At 37.2% G+C, this 5,381-nt stretch overlaps 1 protein-coding gene across 1 annotated transcript in view; it reads right to left on the reverse strand.

Moving 5' to 3' along the window:
* Positions 1 to 5,381, reverse strand: part of EFCAB11 (EF-hand calcium binding domain 11) — a 151,398-nt gene that overhangs the window by 130,294 nt on the left and 15,723 nt on the right. The gene's annotated exons all lie outside the window — the stretch shown is intronic.

Genomic DNA, 5,381 nt, shown 5'->3' on the forward strand with positions numbered 1-5,381 from the left:
GTTGCAGCCATCATTGTTTGGCAGGCCGAGGCTGGATTTGAACCTGCCAGCTCAGGTGTAAGTGGCTGGCATCTTAGCCGCTTGAGCCACAGGCGCTGAGCCTAGTTTTCCTATTTTTAATAGAGATGGGGTCTCACTCTTGCTCAGGCTGATCTGAAACTCCTGAGCTCAAGTGATCCAACTTCCTCAGCTTCTCAGAGTGCTAGAATTATACGGTGAGCCACCATACCCAGGCCATAACTTTAGGTGTATGAGTATCAATTAAATAACATCGAAATCAGTTGAAATTCTTAAATAAGCTGTTCACTGATGATGGTATGGTCTATAGGATCCTTCAAAACTTTACCCAGTTTACCTCCCTAGTTTCCCTCCAAGCCTCCCAAGACAACAGACTTTTTCATATCCTATGTCTTTGCATGTATAAAATGCATTGCTTAGAATGATACGCTTTCTCCTTTTCTTCTCCTATTAAATTTTTACCTGTCTTTTCAATTGCAACTCAAACATTTTCTCTTCTTTGAAGACATCTCTGACTTCTCTAAGCTAAAATCCTTTTGTGTGACCTGACAATCCTCTGTTAAAAAGACAATCATAGAATCTATCAGGATCTATGGTAATTATCTGGCTATAGGTCCGCCTGAGATGTTCAAAATTGTATCCCCAGTGTTCAGCATGAAGTAGGTATTCAATATATGTTTGCTCAATCAGTAACATGCAATGAATAAATAACAAAAAATAGGAAGATGTTATTTCTAGATTTTAGCAAAAGGCATTAAAATATGTGTGTGTGTTTCTCTGGAGAAAGGGATCTCGCTATATTGCCCAGGCTGGAATGCAATGATTATTTATAGATATGATCGTAGCTTACTACAGCCTGGAACTCTTGGCCTCAAGCCATCCTCCTGCCTCAGCCTTTCACTAGCTAGGACTATAGGTATGTGCCACCACATCAGGCTAAATGTGTTTTAAATAATCTTATAGCTCTGTAAACTAGCACTAAAAAGTAGGTAACTATTTATTCACATAGCCAGCAAGATAAACCATTAGAAACTCTAATTTCTTAATACACATGATACAGTAAAAAAAGAGAAAAAAAAGAAAAAGTTCAGAGAGAAAGGAAACACATGCACAGTATTTGCTCTTAAATTACTGCTACATCTGACTTAGACAAACATGGGGGGGGAGCACAAGTCCATGGTTCTTGTGTGATTCACAAGGAATAAAAAGCACAAGAGTGGTGATATCTTTTAAATTATATATTCAGATAACTCATCAATAGTTGGAGCTATAAAGTATTCAGGCCTTTATTTCACAATCTTGTGGAACAGAAAGCAAATGCTCTTTAGTTTTCACTAGCAGAAAATGTATGTGGATTTTAACTATGCTTATGACGACTTAAAAAGAGAAATAATCTAATAACACATACAAATAACTCTGTACGTGTAATCAAGTTCTTTCACACAATTTTCCCACAGAATTATATACCTTCTTTTAAAGTCCATACTGTACAGGTCAAACTCATCGAGTATTTATTAAACTATATGAACATACCCCCATGACCTTAACTTGTCTTAGTCTTCTAAGGCAACACATACCCAAACACAAGCCCCTTTTCAAAAAAGGACAGAGAAGCTTTCATTCAGCTTGACGCTCATGTTGTAGTAATGAGACCACTTTCCAAAGCCAATGTGTAATACTTTGCTATTCCTAAATCTCTGCAATGCAAACACATTAATGTAAGTTGTACACATCTTGCTGCTCAGTAAATGGCCTAGAAATATTCCTCCTACTAGCTCCACCTGCTGTCAAAACATTCACACCTAAAATTACCATTTCACAAAGACTTTCAATAAATGTATTGAAATGCATTACCTTTGTCTCCCCACTACTAGTGAAAGAGTATGTTCAGAAATTTCTACTTTCAAATACCGTATTGAGTCCTCTATGTACACTGTTCCACTAATAGTAGTTACCTAAACACAACTTCACAACAGTTACAGATTAGGATCACAACATCAGGAGCCACAGAGATTTGTATTTATCTCTGTTTGTTGTTTACACGTCTATATAAGGTGTTCAGAAATTGCCTGTGTAGTTGGACTCTATCAGTAGTTTGCAGAATTTTTTTTTTTAAGTGGTAGGAAAGGTTCTTCTCTATAAAGCAGGAAAGCCTGATGTGTGTAGAGAAGATTTGGTTTCAAGCAAGGTGGGCTTTCCACCTTCTCTGTCCAGCACTAACCCTGAATTGTCCCCATAGGACCCAAGATTAAGGATCATGGCGTAAAGATCACTAGAACCAATAATCTTTACAAATCCTTCCTGACTCTGGAAGTCTGTGCATTTTTTGTACATTGGAAAACATCTTGCATTTTATAAAGGACCGTCGGCAAAATGAACTCTTCATGTTCTATAAAGTATATATATATATATATATATACACACATATATATATATATATGCTTACTTTCTAAACTACTTTAGATTATATCTATATCCATATGAATACATACAACCTATAGAGACAGGGACCAGAAATGTCATCTTTTCTACTTTTTTTTGTTTTAAGCAGTTTTCTAGGAGGGTAATCATCTTTCACCACAGGAGTGGGTATATTCAAGAAGTCCAACAAAACTCTGTAATTTTTTTCCTTGAAAGTTCCATTATGATAGTTTTTTGTGGTTCACAGTTCGAAGCTTCAGGGTCAGTACCCACAGAGAAATCCTCTTGAAAATGAAGTAGTCTAGAGTCTGGCTATCATGGGGAGCTCAAATTAGAAACTGCAATAAACCTGGGGAGAGTGGAGGAGAAACAGTAAAAATGACGAGTTATTCAGACTGTAAGCCTGGTCCTTGATTTAGTAAAAAAGAGAAAATTATGCCATAGGTTAATTTTTCCAGGAATTAAAAATGCCTTTAAAATGAGGATTTTAAAGGATGAAGCAGTCTTTTAAAAAATATAATGCGAGCCTTCTCTAGTTTGAGAAATAAAATTCAGATCAAGACTTTTGGAGGTGACTAGGTAGGGGATATAATATGTTTACACAAAAAGATTATAACGACGGTAGGTAAAGGTGGCACCAACAATGGTGAATTATCACAGCAAGATGGGCAAATAAGTTCAGAGAATTAATATTTTCATCTAGCTTCTTGCAGAAGGGGTGGGAGAATAAAGAGAATGAATCTAACCTTAATGGAAGAAATCCAGTTTTACTATATAACTGCAAGAAAAATGAGTAAAAACAGGTTATAGTAGACTACAGAACTCTGGCCCAATAAAAATCTTATTTCTATCAAACATGGTCTGGAATTGTTACTTTTTAATTATGAACCTCTCCTGCTCAAAAAGCTTCAACGGCTCCTTGGTGTTAATAGAGCAAAATCCTAAAACCTTACTCTGGAATCGAAAACTTCATTCATCCTTCCAAGCAAACTAGTCCTTAATCCTTCTAAGTCTTCACTCCTCTCAGCTCAGCTTACTCTGCTGAGCACAATTCATTTACAGTTCTGCTCTCTCTCTACTCCTTGCTGGTGCACAGTGAAATTATTCCAAAGAAAGTGGATTCTGTTGCCAGGAGAACTCTGCATTAACCGCAGGACCGCTGATAAGATTTAAGTATGCAAATCTGAGAGGGGAGGGAGATTTGAAAAAAGGGGACCGAGGATCTGGGAGGAAGAAATTTCAGCCAGTGAGGAGGGCGCCACAGGGGAAGACAGTCTATGAAGAACTCACCCCAGAGACACAAAGAGAAACAGGACGTGGAAGAGGGGCACACGGCTGATGCCTGCACCACATTCACTTACTACCTCTGCTTCTTTGGGTTTTTTTGTTTTTGTTTTTCAAATCTCTCCCATCCTTCAACAGCTGGCTCTAGATCACCATCTCCAGGAAGGGAGTGCTGCCCTGCTCTGAACTCTTAGAGGTCTTCTTTCCTATAGTATTCACGCGACATTCGGCCATAAAAGAAGTAACCGTACTTCCTTCATCTTCCTTATCACATGAGATGATTTCAGGATTTTTTTTTTTAAAGACGTTTTTAAGTCAGTGTCCGTGATTCAAAATTCTTTCCTATCCTTACAATGAAGTTGACCATTCTCTAAATGGTAATTAAATAGATACATTTATGGGAGAATAGCTGTGGGCCATACCACAAAATGGTCTGTGATTATGATTTTGAGATAGGATAACCGGAATTTGTATGCCTGTCCCGGTTATAGAAAAGAACTAAGAGGCCAACTGAAATCTGAAAGCAAACAAACTTCACCCCAGCTATAACCTGGCTTTTGGCTCCTTAGAAACCAAAACAACAAAACGTACACAAAAATAGAACCTAAAAAAAACTAGAGAAAAGGAAACTTAAATTTAGAAAAAAAATATGTTGAATAGCGAACCGTTCGCTTTAAAACAAGTCATATCATTTCTGAAGCCTATTTTTTTTTTGTCATGTCTTCAGTAGCCTAAGTATAGTTAGAGTTAACAGCCAAACCATACTCATCACATAGTTGATGGATAAGGCAGCCAAAATATGGATACAGTTGCTGCAGAAGTGTCTCACTGCCATCTGGAATATGCCCCCGGTGAATCATGGCCTACATGTATCCTTAGAGCTGCCAACTCATAAGTCTGGGAGGAAATCATAAGAAGAAAGTCAAAGTTAGAAAGGGAAGTAGAGCCGTATGATTTTCAAGGCACATCTACTGTTCTTAAAATTGTGCTCACAACTCTAACAGTTTTAGATGTATGTGCGATTTTCATAACGATAAATCTATTCTATTTGAAATAAATTAGGCTTCACTTGGAAAAAAGGCAAAAAACAAGTCATACGAGACACTAATAAATAAAAGCATACAAGACAACTGAACATTAACCTAATCGTCCACAAATTATTTTTCAATTGAACTTAACACTGGATTGCACGACTGAGTCAAATAGTCCATAATTACCATTATGATGAATCAATCTCTTTGATTTTTCTATCACTCAAAGTGGAGTTCAAAGTGGAACTTTCCTGGAAAGCTTTTTCTTTTTTAAGTAAGAGAGGAAAATATATTCGTTATTTTAAAAGGCCAATCATGTAAGAAAACAGAAAGAACAAAATGCTCAATATAATAATCTAGGGAAAACAAAATTCTGAGGTACTTTGTTCCAGTTTTTGCCTTGGGTATATGTTATACAGATCTGGGTAACAGTACAGAGAGCGCTGGAAGAGGGTTCAGTGGACAATGCTCGCTCAGTTCTTTCTTAGAGCATTTAGCAAGCAGTAAGCAGAAGCCCTATAAATCTTCACTGTTCTTTTTTTTTTTTTTTTTTTTTTTTTGAGACAGAGCCTCAAGCTGTCTCCCTGGGTAGAGTGCCGTGGCATTACAGCTCACAGCAACCTCCAA

This window comes from Otolemur garnettii, unplaced genomic scaffold (assembly GCF_000181295.1).
Source record: "Otolemur garnettii isolate 467f Iridium unplaced genomic scaffold, OtoGar3 scaffold00020, whole genome shotgun sequence".
NCBI classification, from domain to species: domain Eukaryota; kingdom Metazoa; phylum Chordata; class Mammalia; order Primates; family Galagidae; genus Otolemur; species Otolemur garnettii.